We start from the raw sequence: 21,499 nt of genomic DNA, 5'->3' as shown, positions 1-21,499 counted from the left end.
TGCTCAGAGGAATACAGCACAATAAAGAAACTTGTATTTTGTGTGTTAACAATGTTTGGATCGACTTACACCTGCAAGTACTCATTTTCCTCTATGAACCCAATAGACTCACAACAGGAACCGGCTTTCACATAAGTCAATCGAGGACTGCCTGCGCATCAAAATCAAACCCATCTCACACGACAACTTTTCCCATTGAGTAAGTCACTTAGTGGCCTATATTTAATAAATACTAACATTATTGTGAATGGTTATCCAGGGATATTTAGGTCTCAAGCTGACATTCATTTCTGTTTGTTCTGTCGTTAATTAGCAGGCTATCCTGATCAACACATCGCTTTTTTCTTTTAATGATTGTTTTATGTAGGATGCTACATTTTTGTTGAGTTGCAATTGTAAATAGGCCTAGAAAATAAAAATAAATTATTGTGAAAGATGCTGTTGAGCCTCACAACTTAACTGGCTGAGGTAGGCTATTTTATAGAAGAAATAGACTACAATTAAGCCCCCTTGTTTAGTAAAGTCAAATTAAAATGAAGATTGTTGAAATTAATTACTCGACTGGTATAGGTTTTTTCCCCATCTGTTGCTATATTAACTATAACTTAGCTATATTTTCAGTACAAGACACTGTTCACCTATTGATTGCGCTGCGGTTAAAGCATTACGTTTCAGCACCACAAAATGGTCACACACACACATTTGAAGTCGGAAGTTTACACACTTAGGTTGGAGTCATTAAAACTCATTTTTCAACCACTCCACAAATTTATTGTTAAACTAGTTTTGGCAAATCGGTTAAGACATCTACTTTGTGCATGACGCAAGTCATTTTACCAAAATTGTTTACAGACAGATTGTTTCACTTATAATTCACTGTATCAATTCCAGTGGGTAAGAAGTTTACATGCACTAAATTGACTGTGCCTTTAAAACAGCTTGGAAAATTCCAAGAAAATTATATCAAGGCTTTAAAAGCTTCCGATAGGCTAATTGACATAATTTGAGTCAATTGGAGGTGTACCTGTGGATGCATTTCAAGGCCTACCTTCAAACTCAGTGCCTCTTTGCTTGATATCATGGGAAAATCAAAAGAAATCAGCCAAAACCTCAGAAAATAAATTGTTATAGACCTCCACAAGTCTGGTTCATCCATGGGAGCAATTTCCAAACGCCTGAAGGTACCACATTCGTCTGTACAAACAATAGTACGCAAGTATAAACACCATGGGACCCAACAGCCGTCATACCGCTCAGGAAGGAGACGCGTTCTGTCTTCTAGAGATGAACGTACTTTGGTGCAAAAAGTACAAATCAATCGTAGAACAGCAAAGGACCTTGAAGATGCTGGAGGAAACAGGTACAAAAGTGTCTATATCCACAGTAAAACCAGTCCTATATCGACATAACCTGAAAGGCCGCTCAGCAAAAGAGAAACCACTGCTCCAAAACCACCATAAAAAAGCCAGACTACGGTTTGCAAGTGCACATGGGGACAAAGATCGTACTTTTTGGAGAAATGTCCTCTGGTCTGATGAAACAAAAATAAAACTGTTTGGACATAATGACCATTGTTATGTTTGGAGAAAAACTGGGGAGGCTTGAGAACACCATCCCAACCGTGAAGCACAGGGGTGGCAGCATCATGTTGTGGGGGTGTTTTGCTGCAGGAGGGAGTGGTGCACTTCACAAAATAGATGACATCATGAGGGTGGAAAATTATGTGGATATATTGAAGCAACATCTCAAGACATCAGTCAGGAAGTTAAAGCTTGGTCGCAAATGGGTCTTCCAAATGGACAATGACCCCAACCATACTGCCGAAGTTCTGGAAAAATGGCTTAAGGACAGCAAAGTCAAGGTATTGGAATGGCCATCACAAAGCCCTGACCTCATTCCTCTAGAAAATTTGTGGGAAGAACTGAATATGCGTGTGTGAGCAAGGAGGCCTACAAACTTAACTCAGTTACACCAGCTCTGTCAGGAGGAATGGGCAAAAATTCACCCAACTTATTGTGGGAAGCTTGTGGAAATTTAAAGGAAATGCTACCAAAAACCAATTAGGTGCATGTAAACTTCTGACCCACTGGGAATGTGATGAAAAAAATGTATGCTGAAATAAATCATTCTCTCCACTATTATGACATTTCACATAGTCTGTTAACAAGAAATTTGTGGAGTGGTTAAAAATAAAGAGTTTGAATGAATCCAACCTAAGTGTACGTAAATGTCCGACTTCAACTGTATATATTTATTTATCTTCATAATTAATTTGGGGGGGGCAAATAATATTGCAGGCAGGCCAGATTTGGCCCAAAAGCCACGAGTTGGTGAACCCTGGCCTAATGAATAGATAATCGAACAAAAATGAAACTTAATAGATCAGATGCATGTACGCATAAATACTTGCCACAATGACACAATTAGCTAGCTACCCACCTCATTCCTTTCTGTTAGCATGTCCCCACCATCATGCTTTTGGGTAACGTCTTTTCAGATACCATATTCTTAAGTTGTGGACACTACATCACCACAATCCCTTGCTTGCTGTTGGTCTCTCTCAGTCACCTTGATTTTGCACCTGTGTGTTTTATCAGTTTCTTTATGGAAATATTTGGCAGTAGTTAAAGCAATACAGATCTTGATCCAGAAGGGGATTGAATGTCTGTAGTCTGAGTAGCAGTCTTTTTAGCTAACATTCCACTCCTTGGCACACCATCTCATTGCCAGAGACAATGAGTTGCTCATTGGTTGTTGAAAATAACATTTTCCATGACTATATGTGGAGCCTCATAATTTAAATAACAAAATAAAAAACATTTAGCTGTTTGCTAGGCTAGTTGTATTCTGATGCTTAAAATCTAAGCAAATAGGTTTTGTGGTTGGAATTGCAGTATGTATTTAGTTTGAAAATCTAGATGTGAGCTAGCAACTTTTGACAGACTGGTGTCATCTGGACAATTAAAAAATGGTTGCTTAGCAATCGGATACCAAGGTGTTCTGTGGAGAGAAAAAAAGTGACTGGGTTCCAGTACTTGGATAAATCATTGTGATTGGACGATATCTGTGAGGGTTATCAAATCAGGATCAACTCCCCTCTTCACCTTCAGCTCATTAATGATTTTCTTCTAACTTTTTACCTGGGCTTTTGATCATGACAAACTCCAGTCCCTGCCCGGTGACAAACATACCCATTTCATAATGCTGCCACCACAATACTTTAAAATACATCTGGAATCAAGAACATTAAACTTACTCCACATTAATGGCCAGTATGACAAAGAGAAAAAGAAGGAAGCCTGTGCTAAAAGAATCCCCTCCAAATCATCTCTTCTGTTTGCAACAAGGCCGTTAATTTCTTTGGTGTCTTGCAAGATCACTTAACTTTTTGGCCTAAATGAAAAACTACAGGTTTGGGTCAAATCCAATACAAAGTAAAAAAACAAAAAAAACTGTATTTTCAAGTATTGTGGTGGCAGCATTCTCTTATGGGCGAGGCTTGTGTAGAATGTGTGTAGAAATAAGATTATAATAACTCTTTACAGCAACCAGTAGAACAAAGACGGTGCAGCATAAAATGTAAAGAGCAACAGATATTCTCCAGGGCTTAAAAGAAAAGGCATACTGTATCCTGATTCTATAGGTATGACTAGAATATTCTATAGGAGAGGACTATTCATAGCAGCACCTAATCATAAAAAACAAAAACTAATAACTCAACTGTCTCTCGGTCTTGCTCATAGCATATGTTCAATAAACAGTGTAAACTGACTCAGACACCGCTTTGGGTTGATTCTCACAGAAACAGTCAAGTCAAAACAGAACATTCCAGCCAGTGTGCACATCAGCGTTCTCTAATCAAGGTTACTCAACAAAAACACTTTTGACAGAGAGTCATGCAGAGACCACGGTCTCTTTTACAGATGAGCCCTGTAATAAAAATATACACAATACAAAAAGCAAAACAGATTAAAAAAACAAAATCATAAAAATAAACATTTTTCTGAAAAAAAGGTACTTAATTAATCAGCCGTCTGAATTGCCCTAGAGGCAATCCCTGAGACAGGGTATGGTAACTCGCATGTACAGTACCAGTCACACTTTTGGACACACCTACTCATTCAAGGGGTTTGATTTATTTTCACTATTTTCTACATAACTAACACAGAGAATCATGTAGGAACCAAAATATATTTTAGATTCTTTAAAGTAGCCACCCTGCCTTGATGACAGCTTTGCGCACTCTTAGCAGTCTCTCAACCTGCTTCATGAGGTAATCACCTGGAATGCATTTCAATTAACAGGTGTGCCTTGTTAAAAGTTCATTTGTAGAATTTCTTTCCTTCTTTATGTGTTTGAGCCAATCAGTTGTGTTGTGACAAGGTAGGGGTGGTATACAGAAGAGCCCTATTTTTAATTTACCTTTATTTAACTAGGCAAGTCAGTTCTGACATTCAATGACGGCCTAGGAACAGTGGGTTAACTGCCTTGTTCAGGGGATTTGAACTTTGTTACTAGCCCAACGCTATAACCACTAGGCTACCCTGCCACCCCCTATTTGGTACAAGACCAAGTCCATATTATGGCAAGAACAGCTCAAATAAGCAAAAAAATGACAGTCCATCATTACTTTAAGACATGAAGGTCAGTCAATGCGGAACATTTCAAGAACTTTAAACGTTTCTTCAAGTGCAGTCGCAAAAACCATCAAGCGCTATGATGAAACTGGCTCTCATGAGGACAAGTTCATTATAGTTAACTCCACCTCAGATTGCAGCCCAAATAAATGCTTCAGAGTTCAAGTAATAGACACATCTCAACATCAACTGTTCAGAGGAGACTGTGTGAATCAGGCCTTCTTGGTTGAATTGCTGCAAAGAAACCACTACTAAAGGACACCAAATATGTCTGAGATGCAAAGAAAATTCAAGGAGAGGGGGTACAAAAATGGTCAGATTAATACTGCCATTGAGAAAATTCAAAACAAACCGAGACATGATCTTTTTCAAGGTCAGTCTCGCAAAAAGAAGCATTCTGGCGATCTAACTACCCGCTATTCAACGTGCTCTGAACAAATTAATGAAATCGTTCACAAACATTGGCACATTCAAGATCCGATGACAGTATGGGTAATGTGATTTCGGACTCTCCCTTGGTCGTATTCCTGCGGGGCAGTAATCAAGAGGTAAACTCTGATTTACCACCCCAAGATATCCCTGCACAACATCTAGTTGCACCCCTACTGGATGGAAACTACATGTGTAATGGCTGTGCTCAATGCAATGGCACTTATAAATATAGATCCTTCAAACTCCCCCAAACAGGGAAAAAGATCCCAATCAAAGGTGTTATCACATGCTCCACTAAGGCAGTTATTTATCTTATCATTTGTCCTTGTGGTAAAAATTTGTGGGTAAAACAAAATGAGAATTAAAAGTATGAATCTCGGAGCACCATTAGGTGCAAAAACTTAACTTACCCAGTTGCGGCCCACTTTTTGGAAGCAAACCACTCGATTTCCTCCTTACGTTATATTGGCATCGAACGTGTCACCCTCTCTAGGAGGGGGTAATCTCTACAATTTGGTCAAACGAGAGGCTGTCTGGATCTTTAATTTAAAGACCCCTGCTCCCTTCAGTCTCAACGTAGACTTTGATCTGAAGCCATTCTTGTGATTTTGCTATTCATTGTAAATGTTTGTAGGCTTATGTAGCCAAATTGTATCTGTGATCGTATGCTATCCATTTGTGTTTTTTTGTATGCAATTTTAATATGACAATTAACCAATAATCAGGCCACACCCGGCCATGATTACAGACACTTGTGTGTCCTTTGACACTATATAAACTAGTCACCCTGCAGCATTTGTCATTATATCCTGATGAAGACAGCTTGTCTGTTGAAACGTTGGATATTAGGTTATTCAATTATTGCATCTGAGCTCCTAGTGTGCGGCTCTCCTTTAATTTTTCTTTGTTGAACATATGAAAACGTATAATTGTTTGTGTGTTATTAGTTTAAGCAGCCTGTGTTTGTCTATTGTTGTGACTTCGATGAAGATCAGATCAAATGTTATGACCAATTTCTGCATAAATCCAGGTAATTCCAAAGGGTTCCAAACTTTCTTTCCACTGTATTTAGAATGCAAGGCACACTTAATCAGCATGGTTACCACAGCATTCTGCAGCGATACGCTTAGTGGGACGATCATTTGTTTTCCAACAGGACAATGACCCAAAACACACCTTCAGGCTATTTGACCAAGGGGAGTGATGGAGTGCTGCATCAGATGACCTGGCCTCCACAATCACCAGACCTAAACCAAATAGATATGGTTTGGGATGAGTTAAACCGCAGAGTGAAGGAAAAGCAGCCAACAAGTGCTCAGTATATGTGGGAACTCCTTCAAGACTGTTGGAAAAGCATTCCCCATGAACCTGGTTGAGAGAATGCCAAGAGTGTGCAAAGCTGTAATCAAGGCAAAAGGTGGCAACATTGAAGAATCTCTAATATAAAATATATTTTGATTTGTTGAACACTGTTTGGTTACTACATGATTCTATATGTTTTTTCATAGTTTTAATGTCTTAACTATTGTTCTACAATGTAAAAACAAAGAAAAACCCTTGAATGAGGAGCTGTGTCCAAACTGGTACTGTGTATCAATAACGTTAGGTACAGCATGAGTTTTCAAAAGACAGCTTTATAAATGTATGCTCGCATTGACGCAAGCAACACTGAACCATGTATGAGAGCACCAGCTGTTCCAGACGACAGTGATCACACTTGCCCCGTAGCCGATGCTAGTAAGACCTCTAAAACAGGTTAACATTTCCAAGGTCATGGGACCACACAGAATATCAGGACACATACTCAGAGCAAGGTCTGACCATCTGCCAAGTGTCTTTATTGACATTTTCAACCTCTACCTGACCCGGTCTGTAATACTAACTTGTTTCAAGTAGACCGCCAATAGTCCCCATGCCCAAGAATTCCAAGGCCTAAATGACTATTGCCCCATAGCAATTTATAGCCATGAAATGCTTTGAAAGGCTGGTCATGGCTCACAACAGTAGCTAAGGCATCGTTGGAGCATGTGTCGATACTGAGGGGTTTGAAAGGCAGCTGCTCTCTGACCAGCTTTCTCAATTAAAATCTTACCTTAACATTAGAAATATTTCACAATACTGACAACTGATCAACCATTACATTTGTATACATTGCTTGTTTGAATTAATTGTACTTTGTACTTGTAGTCAACTTCGTTCTGAAGTTATCGGTGGTCACAGTGAGACAAACCCTGTGATTCTATGTTAAGCAGATATCTTGCGTATAAAGTGACATGTAAGGGCAAAAAAGCATCAAACAACGCACTTAGCTGTTCTACGAATGGTCTGATGCAGGCGTTAGATTATAAGCATTGTCAAGTGCATTTTAATAACTATGGTTTTGGGAAACAGCTGTTTGAACTTAATTATTTTTAACCAAAATGTGTTTTTTTGGCAGAAATGCCTTCTCTAACATGTGAACTTTCATGTGCCTTAATATCAAATTTGTATGCCATCTGTAAATACGAATAAAATTGTTAAGTTACGAGCAGTTGGCTAAGCCCCAGAAAGAGAGAGCGATCTTCCCGCTAGCCATGATTGGCTGAGATAATGAGTGGGCTGGACATGCCAAGAGATGGGTTTGAATTGGTCTATCACATAGCATGCGTCTGTCTATTGGAGCTGGTGGGTATGTCTAGGTAATTGTGTCGAGCGCTGCTTTTTTAAAAAGTATTGTGTAGTAAAACTGCATAAACCTAATGTCAAGTTAAAGTGTACTGTTAGCTAGCTGGCTCGCTAACTAACATTATGTGTATGCTCTCCACTTTCTGAAAGACCCAGTTTTGCAATCAGTGGAATTAGAGTATGATAGCTGAGGAGAAGACCCCAGCCTGGATTACATCGTAAAACTAAGGCAACCATGGCATCAGACAGGAGACGCAACCATGATGTATACTGGTAAGATTCAGATATTACACGTTTCTAATTTTGACAGAAAGTGGTTTAATTTCAGGTGTACTGTCAGCTAGCATGGTCGGCTAGCTAACGTTATGTGTATGATCTTATTCTTCGTATCTCAGACACATTTGCTTGACTAGTTACAGCCATAGAACCTGGCTGATAAGCTACCTGCAGATTCATGCAGGGTAGTAACGTCATAAATTGTGATTATGGTCTATTGTTTAGCTAGCTAGCTCAATGTCTTAACAAAAGACACCACTAATTTTGACAAAGTATTTTCATTTCAAGTTAAAGTGTACTGTTAGCTAGCTAGCTAACATTAGCTGGCTGGCTCACTAACTCACGTTACGTCATGCATTGTGAGTCATTGTTTACCTAGCTAGCTATCTAGCTACATTTCTTAACAAAAGACTTGTCTTAGTGTGCCAGAGCGCAGAATAACGGATGCATTTTTTAACGCTCAACGCCCGTTGAATATGTCCGGTGTCAGTAAACGTCGGCAACAAAGCATAATTCAATTGTTGCCAACAGAAGTTAGTCACCAATGCTCTGGATGACATGAAAAAAAGCCTAACCAGCTCTGCTAGGCCAAGTAAAATGGTCAGAGTGGGGTGTTCTCTAATTATGTGTCTGGAAGTAGCTAGCCGATGTTATCAAGTTAGCTTGGGTGCCTTTATTTAACTAGGCAAGTCAGTTAAGAAGAAATTCTTATTTTCAATGACGGCCTAGGAACAGTGGGTTAACTGCCTGTTCAGGGGCAGAACGACAGATGTGTAACTTGTCAGGTCGGGGGTTTGAACTTGCAACCTTCCGGTTACTAGTCCAACGCTCTAACCACTAGGCTACCCTGCCGCCCCCGTAGTTGTGAGGTCAGAGCATTCGGAACAACCCTACTTATTGGCCAGTGTCCAGTGTGCTCTCTGAACGCGAAACCACAGAGCGATAGGGCGAGTAATGTTCAGTGAGCTGTGCTCTCTCTCTTAGATGTCTGGAAGTAGCTGGCAAGTTAGTGCAGAACGGTTGGATCAACCCTTAAAGAGATTGGTGGGGCCAAGGCTTAAGAGGGTGTGAACAATGCTGAATGGGTGTAGACAAAGGGCTCTCCAACAGTAGTACCAAAACATTGAAAATTACAGTTCTCAAAAGTGAGTTAATAAATTTATCAACTTTCAACGACGAATTACTTTCCCATTGTTTCCTAAAATGTAGTGAATTATATACCATTTTGTAGCTGAGTCTCTACTTTTATCCAATATAAAAAATAAAAAACTGAAATTCAAATGTTGCTACATAAAACTGAATCCAGGTGGTGAGTCACATAAGAATGCTGTTCATTGACTACACCTCAGCACTTGAGTACCATAGACCCCTCCAAGCTCATCGCTAAGCGCATGACCCTGGGACTGAACACCTCCCTCTGCAACTGGACCCTGGACTTCTTTACTAGCCGCCCCAAAGCAGTGAGGGTAGGCAACAACACATTTACCACGCTGACCAACTACACTTTTCATCCATGAGTGCGTGGCTGTGCACAACTCCTACATCAAGTTGGCACACACACACTTCTGCTACAACTCAGTCTATTATCTATACTGTTGTCTACAGGGCTCTAAACTGACCCTTTTTACAAGGAGCACATGTGAATGTAGGCATCAAAATTCAGGAGACAAATATTTGGCGTATTAAAGCTACTATACTACAGTTTTCTAGGACACTGGTGCTCCAAAATGTTTTTAAAAATCCAGGTCGCACATCAAAATATGTAGGCGCATATGCGAGTAAAATGGTCACACTGTATGAGAATGACAAATCTATTTGTTCGGGTCGCCCAAAAAGTTACATATTACAGCTTTAGTACAGGGAGTAGCTACTGGGTAATGTCATTGGTGACGAGGGAGACCTACAGGGAGATGATATTCACCCAACCCTAGATAAAGTACCAGATGATTATCGTTCGTAACTGCCAGTCTAACGTCAGAGCCATATGTAACTCGATAGCTGCCTGGTTTGTTGGCTGGTTCGCCTTGGTAGCGCGCAGGGAAAATAACGGTATTGCTGGTCCCATAATCCCATTTCGCTATACAGATTATACCCGTGTTACAATACAAACATCAATGCAGATTGTAAATTTAGCTAGCTAGTTAGACAAATTACATTTCCCGAGATGTCAAGACAATTAAAAAAACGTTTGTATCCACCAAAACCCACAACAAAGATAAGACGGTGGATAGCTAACTTCATATAACTAGTTACTGTAGCTAACAGTAACAGGTTAAATTGGCACTCTTGCTAACCTGGAAATTGCCGTTGGGTTTTGTGAGGTTTCTATTCCTTAAAGATTTAACGTTAGCTAGCTATCGCAATCATCACAACCAAGGGTTAGGAACGACGACTGCAAACGATACACCATTGAGTAATTTACAAAAACATAGCTAGCTACCTAGATTAGCTACTTTAGATAGCTGGCTAGCTAGACGACAATGAATGGATTGGAAACAATGCAAGATAGCGGTTGTCTAAAACAAACTGTATAACGTTAACTAGCTAGCAGACGTTACAACGTAGCTAGCCAGACAACATTCACCACAACGTCGTATAAAAACAGGACGTTCCCAAAACGTAGAGCAGGCTACAAAAAAACAGATTCGTTTTAATGTTTATGGTAGTTTACCTTATCGTCCCCTTTTCAGAACTGCCTCTTGTAGAAAAGGCTAGACGTAGCTAGCGCTAGTTTAAAAAACGAAAAGGTCGCAACCGTATCGCCCCTACTTTTCCGACCATCATCATGAGAACTGTTAGCTGAAGATGTTCGAGAATCACCCTCCCATATTGCGCGCACCCCTTCTCTTCTCTCCAAGCTACTCTGGCTCAATGGTAGGTCTGTCACGTGGTTATGTTACGTTTGCGATTATCTCCAGTACTTCAATTGAGTTGAATGCACCTTTTCATTTGTTCAAACCTTCACGTGGCACTCTCCCAGTCAGCTTTTACATTATATTCGGCTTGTTGCGTGTGCAATGTTTGCAGTTTGCCTTTATGTACCCGATGGTAACATCAAAATCCTTTCATTGTCCCCATCGTCCTTTCAACGTTTTAGCTATCTAACTGGATGGTTCACGTGCAACAATAGAGATTTAATGTATTTGTTGCATTGTAGCCTACACAATCTATAGCTTTTGCTTGACATGCACATATTTTGTTACCATACACATGGTCAATTATAAACAGGTCTGTTCTGGCAGTTGTTATACCATTATTTGCTATTAGAAATATATGGCAATGTATTGCTTTTTTAAATTGACCCTCAACTACAGGGAGGGTAGGCCTATGATTTGAGAGATGGCCTACTCAATTCAAACACATTTCTCTGTGCTTTCACATTGTGGCTTCCTGCTCACACAATTTTCTTCTTGAGATAGAATTTCTGAAGTCTCATGTCAAAACCTTTTAGAGAAATACCAATGGACATAGATCTATGCGTTACTGTAGCTAGGGGCCACAGCATAGGCTATTTGACCAAATGTTGCTGCTGGCACAGATTGTTGGAGCTCAGGATATCTATACTCTCACCTGCTCGGATTACACTCCTAATTCACTCTGAGCAGCCAAGTGATGTATGTGACATTTATAGGCCCATCCTATATTGGGCTCAGGGCCAGGATGAAAAAGGCATCTGCTCTGCCCTATGATGTATAGTAATATCACACACTGATCTATTAATATTGAATCAATCAAGAAACACAATCCGGACATCCAATGTTTTCCATCAGGTCCAGCCAGATTAGTGAGAGGATATAGGCACTTGGGTCCAACAACATGTTAACATATCAGAGCTGCCCTCATGAGAGTGTTCTCTGGTGGCAGGCAGATAATGCCCTCTACTACTGCTCAGTTACCTCAGCATCATCCATTACAAAGATCCATCTCCATCCATAGAACATGAAATGTTTGCTGAACAGGATTTACACAGAATTGCCCCAATTGAAGGTGGTTTGCAACAAGTTTACTGTAAGATCACCTGCCTGTTATACCCTCTGGTTTCACACCCAATTTATGCTGTTGAAGATTTCGCCACTCTTGCAAGAACTGCATCACTCATGAAAAAGAGGCTTGCAGGAGTGTTAACTACTATTGGTATGTACTAATGTCCGGATTGTGGTTCACTGCAATAAATAATTTACTTTTCCTCCCACTTCAAAAAATAGAGTGTATAAAAACAGCTGTGTGTTTTCTCCCAAATCTGAGTGAACATAAAGCTTTTTCTCTCTAGCCGCTGTCTCTTGACATTTGGGCCAGTTCTCTCAGCATGATAGACATTTGTCCCAGGGCTTTCATGGGGTTTGAGAGTGCCTTCTTTAATTGCATAATTCCCCCTTATGTTTCCTACGATCAACATCTCAGAAGATGTGAGATTCTTTTATGAAAGCTGTTACATCATTTAGAGATTGAATTGAGATCTTTGAACCATGATCTTTGAACCGACAACCATCTGTTGACAAGCAATACTCTCTACACAACAGACTCCCTAAAAGAGATTCTCCAATCTTTTTGTTTGCTTTTTAGCCAGTAGTTCTGCAAGTAGCGCTCACAAGCCAAAAGTGGCACCCGAAAATTGAGTACTACGTCACATGCGTGCAGATATGTACAGCACATCATTGCTCTTTGTCTTGCTCTGCTGTGTGTGCATCATGCTAGCTGTCACTCAAATGGCAAGGGCTGAAGCTCATTGGCTAGAACTCAAATTTCTACAAGGCTGGGCCATTTGGGGGGAAATGAAGGTAATATGGAGCAGCACAGCTTCCATTTTGTGGCTAATTGAGGTAAAACAGTAATTCTGCTCATAGATTATGCATGTACTTAGTATATTTTACACAGAGATACAACGTCAATTAGCACTGACGTGTGAAGCGAGAGGTGTCGAAGCCTTTGAGCCCAACAAATGGCAGGCTACCCCACCCAAATCCAGAGGCCTTGAAGACCCCTCCTGTTGTTCAGAGACTGGCATTTTCTACAAGAAATCTGACTCCAGAAATAAAAGCTTCTCCAAAGTGGCCAAAGTGGGTGTGACACCTACTCCCGTTGCCTGCTGCACTGCTGCTTGGATTCCACCTGGCGATCTGTTCACCGTCTGCCCTGGTTGTCTGCCCCTGTCTGGAACAGGTATCCGGAAGGCCAACGTTAATTACTTTAAGGAGCAGTTCTCTCTCTGTGGGTCTAACCCCAAGAAGTTCTAGAAAACGGTTAAAGACCTAGAGAATAAACTCTCCTCCTCACAGTTGCCCATGTCCCTTAAAGTTGATGTGGTTGTTACTGACAAGAAGCACATGGCTGAGCTCTTTAGTCACCACTTCATTAAGTCAGGATTCCAATTTGACTCAATCATGCCTCATTGCCCATCTAACATTTCCTCATCTTCCACCCCTTCTAATGCAACTATCCCCGATGCTTCTACCTCTTTTTCTCCTTTGATCTCTACAACATTTCTCCCTGCAGGCAGTCATTAAGTCAGAGGTGCTAAAGGAGCTCCTGAAACTTGACCCCAAAAAAACATCTGGGTCAGATGGTTTAGACCCTTTCTTCTTTAAAGGTTGCTGCCCCTATCATCACCAAGCCTCTATCCAACCTTTTTAACCTGTCTCTCCGTTCTGGGGAGGTTCCCATTGCTTGGAAGGCAGCCACGGTTAGTCCTTTATTTAACAGGGCGGCCGTGTAGCCTAGGGGTTAGAGCTTTGGACTAGTAACCGAAAGGTTGCAAGATCGAATCACCGAGCTGACAAGGTACAAAATCTGTCGTTCTGCCCCTGAACAAGGCAGTTAACCCACTATTCCTAGGCTTTCATTTAAAATAAGAATTTGTTCTTAACTGTAATTTAAAAATGAATTACATTTTTTTTTAAATGGTCCTTGATTCTAAGCTGCTATTTTTATTGACTTGGCCAAAGGCAGTGGGCCAGCTAAGGACCATTCTTGTGGGCTGGCTAAGGAGTATTGGTGTCTCTGAAGGGTCTTTGGCCTGGTTTGCTAACTACCTCTCTCAAAGAGTGAAGTGTATAAAGTCAAAAGATCTGCTGTCTCAGCCACTGCTTGTCACCAAGGGAGTACCCCAAGGCTCGATCTTAGGCCCGACGCTCTTCTCAATTTACATCAACAACATAGCATTTGGCAGTAGGAAGCTCTCTCATCCATTTATATGCAGATGATACAGTCTTGTACTCAGCTGGCCCCTCCCTGGATTGTGTGTTAAATGCTCTACAGCAAAGCTTTCTTAATGTCTAACAAGATTTCTCTACCCTTAACCTTGTTCTGAACATCTCCAAAACAAAGGTCATGTGGTTTGGTAAGAAGAATGCCCCTCCCCACAGGTGTGATTACTACCTCTGAGGGTTTAGAGCTTGAGGTAGTCACCTCATACAAGTACTTGGGAGTATGGCTAGACGGTACACTGTCCTTCTCTCAGCACATATCAAATCTACAGGCTAAAGTTACATCTAGAACTGGTTTCCTCTATCATAATCGCTCATCTTTCACCCCAGCTGCCAAACTAACCCTGATTCAGATGACTATGCTAGATTACGGAGACATAATTTATAGATCGGCAGGTAAGGGTACTCTCGAGCGGCTAGATGTTTTTTACCATTCGGCCATCAGATTTGCCACCAATGCTCCTTATAGGACACATCACTCTCATCCCATCACTCCTCTGTAAACTCCTCTGTAAACTGGTCATCTCTGTATACCCGTCGCAAGACACACTGGTTGATGCTTATTTATAGAACCCTCACTCCCCCCTATCTGAGATATCTACTGCAGCCCTCATCCTTCACATACAACACCCGTTCTGCCAGTCACATTCTGTAAAAGGTCCCCAAAGCACACACATCCCCGGGTCGCTCGTCTTTTGGGTTCGCTGCAGCTAGCGACTGGAACGAGCTGCAACAAACACTCAAACTGGACAGTTTGATCTCAATCACTTGATTCAAAGACTCAATCATGGACACTCTTACTGACAGTTGTGGCTGCTTCGCGTGATGTATTTTTGTCTCCACCTTCTTTCCCTTTGTGCCCAATAATGTTTGCATCATGTTTTGTGCTGCTACCATGTTGTGTTGCTACCGTGTTGTTGTTATGTTGTGTTGCTACCTTGCTATGTTGTCTTAGGTCTCTCTTGTCATGTGTGTTTTGTCCTATATTCATATTTTATAGATGTTTTTATTTTTAATCCCAGCCCCAGTCTGCCTTTTGCAAATAAGAATTTGTTCTTAACTAGTTCAATAAAAGTTCAATAAAAAATTGTTGCAAACGTTCCGGAGCATGTCTTTAAAGAAATACAGTATACATGGCTGCCCTTAATACTTGAGCTTCACCTACCAGTCTCTTTAGACCAAGTCTGTTATTAGCTAGGAATCTGTGTGATAGGCGATCCAAGCAGGTCTTTGAGCACAGGAGCAGAAAATACTGTTTGTCTGTTTTTGTTGACAAATGACTTAGAAATACAATATAGAGTATCCATACTGGAGCACCCCTCACATTTATTTAAACGAAAAGACACTGGTCAGAGACACCTGCATCTTCCTCAGAGGCCTGGATACAGCATTTGTTATTCAATAATCACTATGAGGTGAGTTAAGAAAGCCTTTGAAGTATGATATCAATTACACTCTGGCTGAGTGACCTTTCACCATAACATAAACTTGAACCAGTCAGAAACAACATGGAACCCGTAGACGTCTGATCTGGCGAAAGGGTTGGCCAGACGACCATCCCTGCTTTGATGGTGATGGGGTTGATGGGGAAGGAGGATGGCATGCTGGCAGACACAGATTGCTCAAATGATTATGGGCTGGATCATACATCATGTGACGACTTTGTGCCTTGGGGGCTTATCTTATGCTGCTGCAGTCAGATGCTTAATGGGCTGGCAAAACAACAGAGGAGCAACATTATGAGAGAGATATCACAGAGAAAGAAGGCCGTGACACAACACCACAAAAGACTACAAGGAAATACGACAAGTCCAAAGCGATGGAATTCAAAATTATGCAATGAAATGAGATAATAATCAACTTTCTGAATAGGCCAGGGTTTAGATTAGAACACAGTGATAGAACACAACACATGCCACAATGGAGATGCACAGAGCAAAATAGCACGCAACGACAACACGCTGTGTTTATCTCTGGGAGAGAGAGACGACAGGGAGGACAGGCTTGTGAGCTAATCAGCCAACAGTGGTCTTCCTGGTGTGTTAATAGGTATACTGAAATAGGCAAAGACTGGCCACAGCCCTGCATGCTCCCTCTTTGTCTGTCTCTCTCTTTAGGGAAATGAGGATTCCTAGTCAGTTGTACAACTGAATGCATTCAACTGAAATGTGTCTTCCACATTTAATCCAACCCCTCTGAATCAGAGAGGTGTGGGGGGGCCGCCTTAATCGACATCAATGTCATCGACACCCGGTTAACAGTGGGTTCATCCAAAACAGCCATAACTGTCAGTAAGAGTGTCCATGATTGAGTCTTTGAATGAAGAGATTGAGTTCAAACTGTCCAGTTTGAGTGTTTGTTGCAGCTCGTTCCAGTCTCTAGCTGCAGCGAACTGAACAGACGTGTGACCCAGGGATGTGTGTGCTCTGGGGACCTTTAACAGAATGTGACTTGCAGAACAGGTGTTGTATGTGGAGGACGAGGGCTGCAGTAAATATCTCAGATAGGGAGGAGTGAGGCCTAAGAGGGTTTTATAAATAAGCATTAACCAGTGTGTCTTGCGACGGGTATACAGAGATGACCAGTTTACAGAGGAGTATAGAGTGCAGTGATGTGTCCTAGAAGGAGCATTGGTGGCTCTAAACCCTCAGAGGTAGTAATCACACCTGTGGGGAGAGGGGAATTCTTCTTACCAAAGCACATGACCTTTGTTTTGGAGGTATTCAGAACCAGGTCCATGGCAGAGAAAGCTTGCTGGACACAAATAAAGCTTTGTTGTAGAGCATTTAACACAAAATTCAGGGAGGGGCCAGCTGAGTACAAGACTGTATCATCTGCATATAAATGGATGAGAGTTCTTCCTACTGCCTGGGCTATGTTGTTGATGTAAATTGAGGAGAGCGTTGGGCCTAGGATCGAGTCTTGGGGTACTCCCTTGGTGACAGGCAGTGGCTGAGATAGCAGATGTTCTGACTTTATACACTGCACTCTTTGAGGTACAGTGGGGAGAACAAATATTTGATACACTGCCAACTTTGCAGGTTTTCCTACTTACAAAGCATGTAGAGGTCTGTAATTTTTATCATAGATACTCTTCAACTGTGAGAGACGGAATCTAAAACAAAAATCCAGAAAATCACATTGAATGATTTTTAAGTAATTAATTAGCATTTTATTGCATGACATAAGTATTTGATCACCTATCAACCGTAAGAATTCCGGCTCTCACAGACCTGTTAGTTTTTTCTTTAAGATGCCCCCTGTTCTCCACTCATTACCTGTATTAACTGCACCTGTTTGAACTCGTTACCTGTATAAAAGACACCAGTCCACACACTCAATCAAACAGACTCCAACCTCTCCACAATGGCCAAGAACTGAGAGCTGTGTAAGGACATCAGGGATAAAAATGTAGACCTGCACAAGGCTGGGATGGGCTACAGGACAATAGGCAAGCAGCTTGGTGAGAAGGCAACAACTGTTGGCGCAATTATTAGAAAATGGAAGAAGTTCAAGATGACGGTCAATCACCCTCGGTCTGGGGCTCCATGCAAGATCTCACCTCGTGGGGCATCGATGATCATGAGGAAGGTGAGGGATCAGCCCAGAACTACAAGGCAGGACCAGGTCAATGACCTGAAGAGAGCTGGGACCACAGTCTCAAAGAAACCCATTAGTAACACACTACGCCGTCATGGATTAAAATCCTGCAGCGCACGCAAGGTCCCCCTGCTCAAGTCAGCGCATGTCCAGGCCCGTCTGAAGTTTGCCAATGACCATCTGGATGCATGACAACGACCCGAAACACACAGTGGGGGTACATGTACCAGACAGGGGGAGACAACCAGGGCAGACGGTGAACAGAGAGGTGGGAGTGTGGTGGGGGTACCTGTACCAGACAGGGGGAGACAGGCCAGGGCAGACGGGGAACAGAGAGGGGGGAGTGTGGTAGGGGTACCTGTACCAGACAGGGGGAGACAGGCCAGGGCAGACAGGGAACAGAGAGGGGGAGTGTGGTGGGGGTACCTGTACCAGACAGGGGGAGACAGGCCAGGGCAGACGGGGAACAGAGAGGGGGAGTGTGGTGGGGGTACCTGTACCAGACAGGGGGAGACAACCAGGGCAGACGGGAACAGAGAGGGGCGAGTGTGGTGGGGGTACCTGTACCAGACAGGGGGAGACAGGCCAGGGCAGACGGGGAACAGAGAGGGGGAGTGTGGTGGGGTACCTGTACCAGACAGGGGGAGACAGGCCAGGGCAGACGGGGAACAGAGAGGGGGAGTGTGGTGGGGGTACCTGTACCAGACAGGGGAGACAGGCCAGGGCAGACGGGGAACAGAGAGGGGGAGTGTGATGGAGGTACCTGTACCAGACAGGGGGAGACAGGCCAGGGCAGACGGGGAACAGAGAGGGGGAGTGTGGTGGGGGTACCTGTACCAGACAGGGGGAGACAGGCCAGGGCAGACGGTGAACAGAGAGGGGGAGTGTGGTGGGGGTACCTGTACCAGACAGGGGGAGACAGGCCAGGGCAGACGGGGAACAGAGAGGGGGAACAGAGAGGGGGAGTGTGGTGGGGGTACCTGTACCAGACAGGGGGAGACAGGCCAGGGCAGACGGTGAACAGAGAGGGGGGAGTGTGGTTGGGGTACCTGTACCAGACAGGGGGAGACAGGCCAGGGCAGACGGGGAACAGAGAGGGGGGAGTGTGGTGGGGGTACCTGTACCAGACAGCGGGAGACAGGCCAGGGCAGACAGTGAACAGATCACCAGGTGGAATCCGTGCAGCAGTGCAGCAGGCAATGGGAGTAGGTGTGGGAGAAGCTTTTATTTCTGGAGGCATATTTCTTGTAGAGAGACTGTGAGAGACTCATGCCATTTGTTTGGCTCAAAGGCTTCAACACCTCTCACTTTACACCGCAGTGCAAATTGAAGTTGTATCTGGTCTGTCTCTGCTGTTTGTTTGCCAGTGCACCCTCTGTATAGCTTGAAAAGGAAATCCTTGGTAGTAGTAATCCTTCCAGGTAATTTAGTCCAAAATGTGGTTTTGAATCTGCTGTGGAGGGTAGCATCCTGTATATGTCCCTGCCGAAAAATCCACGTTTTTCTAACTCAAAATCTTTTTGTAAAAAACATGTTGAAAAATGTGAGAGCGCACATGTAGCTGTGTCTCTCTCTCTCCCTGTTGCAGTCCAATTGAAGCTGTTAATTACTGTATTAGTTTTTACTCTGCTGGGCTAGGATGGTCTCTGGCAGAAATGACGAGTCCTCACTGTCCAAGACCCAGTCAAGACCGAGTAAACATGTATCAGACACAGGGTTGCCAGGTCTAGCTAAAATATAAACCCAATGACCCTGAAAACCAAAACTAGCCCCAAAAACATTTGCAGCAAGAGAGAAGTTACCACATTTATCCAATAACCCTTTTTTTTTTACATAATGTTATCGAGGGAATTAAGAAGGATTATCAACTTCATTTTTAACAACGTAGACTAAGAAGCTAAATTTGGTTTTCCATCAAAATAACAATTCTTGCGAGTTTAAGAATGTCGGAAGAGAAAAGATAAATTGCCCATATTAAATGTTACGTCAATTGATGTCGATTTAATTTTTTAAAACTGCTATGAGTAAGTAATAAGGTCCGAGGAGGTGTGGTATATGGCCAATATACCACAAACCCCTGAGTTGCCTTATTGCTATTATAAACTGGTTACCAACGTAAATAGAACAGTAAAAATGTATGTTTTTGTCATTCCCTTGGTACATGTGGATATACCATGGCTCTCAACCAATCAGCATCCATGGTTCAAACCACCCAGTTTGCCTCTTTTTTTTCAATTTTTATTTCACATTTATTTAACTAGGCAAATCAGTTTAGAACAAATTGTTATTTACAATGACTGCCTACCCCGGCCAAACCCTAACCCGGACGACGCTGGGTCAATTGTGCGCCGCCCTATGGGACTCCCAATCACGGCCGGTTGTGATACAGCCACTGCGCCACTCGGGAGCCCAGCTCTTGCTGCAGCACTCTCAACCAGTGCTCTCAACGCACACACACCCCTCCGGTCCTCCCCCATTCATTGACTCACTCACTCAGTAACAGCCTGCTCACTGCCTGATAGCAGCAGGTCAAAGTGAAAAAGAAAAGAACATTTCAAGAGAAATGCCATGGCGGCTGCAGTGCATTGCTAGGTCCTCTTAGTGTTGATCATATTAAAACTAGGGGCTCCCGAGTGGTGCAGCGGTCTAAGGCACTGCATCTCAGTGCTAGAGGCGTCACTACAGACCCTGGTTCGATTCCAGGCTGTATCACAACGGGCCGTGATTGGGAGTCCTATAGGGCGGCGCACAATTGGCCCAGTGTCGTCCAGGTTTTGCCGGGGTAGGCAGTCATTGTAAATAAACATTTGTTCTTAACTGACTTGCCTAGTTAAATAAAGGTTATATAAAAATATATATATAAAAAAATACAACTCGTGTACAACAATACTATTATAAACAAGCTACAATGTGAAGTGGCATTTATCCCATTCAGACCTAACGGGAGCTTTCTAAACCCAGATGCACAACATCGTGAGACTTCTGGGAACGCTTTCGAAACAGACCAAGCTATTTGACTACATCTCTGATAATGACGCGCTAGCAAATGGCAACATCCCAGCTAGCCATCAACAGCACGTAGACATGCTAGTTAGCAACAGCAATATATTTTGGAACTCAGTAAACTAATCAATAAAAGTGATAAAACCCGGAAAGTTACATATTTCAATAGTTTCACAATACCTTAAAAACGATGCACATAGCATTAACCTTGGGATGCTTCATATAGGAACTTTTTGGACCTATACACAGGAGTGTTTTGCGACATACCTTTCTCTGGTAGGATACACGAATATCCTCAATGAAAGTTGGCAGTTGAGAAGGGGAGGACTCTCTTCTGTTTGCCTATAACGAATTGACACACTCCTCGACCACTCAACTACTTCCCTGGTCACGGAGGAGAGAGGACGGAGGACAGGTTGTTCTCCAAATGAGAAAACCCCAATGACCGTATATGTTGTGCTTGTGTACGGGGTTCTGACTAGGTGCCATACAGCTACTACTGGAAGTTACTTTTTTCGTAGCAGGTTAGAAGAATTAGGTTAAGGTTAGGAAAATGATTAGGGTTAGCTAAAATGCTCACCCTAACCTGCTATCAAAAGTCACTACCAGTCGTAGCTGTACTCCTGGTCACACCCAGTGTACGGGGAAGGTGTTGTGGGAGACCCCCCCTTACTAGCTCTGACT

The 21,499-nt window shown here is 42.6% G+C and overlaps 1 protein-coding gene across 5 annotated transcripts in view; it reads right to left on the bottom strand.

Moving 5' to 3' along the window:
• LOC115103268 (CMP-N-acetylneuraminate-beta-1,4-galactoside alpha-2,3-sialyltransferase-like) overlaps positions 1 to 21,152 on the bottom strand; it is an 89,962-nt gene extending 68,810 nt beyond the window's left edge. For 2 of the 5 annotated variants that reach the window (XM_029624104.2, XM_065005883.1), the window contains exon 1: positions 10,681 to 10,877. The gene's annotated coding sequence lies outside the window, so the exon portion shown is untranslated. Of the gene's footprint in view, positions 1 to 10,680; positions 10,879 to 20,995; positions 21,020 to 21,082 lie in introns of those variants that run through there. The other 3 variants (XM_029624102.2, XM_029624103.2, XM_029624101.2) reach the window with 3 other exon arrangements.
• Between the last annotated feature and the right edge of the window lie 347 nt (positions 21,153 to 21,499).

The sequence above is a fragment of the Oncorhynchus nerka genome, linkage group LG20, assembly GCF_034236695.1.
Source record: "Oncorhynchus nerka isolate Pitt River linkage group LG20, Oner_Uvic_2.0, whole genome shotgun sequence".
NCBI lineage: Eukaryota > Metazoa > Chordata > Actinopteri > Salmoniformes > Salmonidae > Oncorhynchus > Oncorhynchus nerka.
Note: the sequence above shows the minus strand (reverse complement) of the source record. Positions and strands in the feature narration are given on the sequence as shown.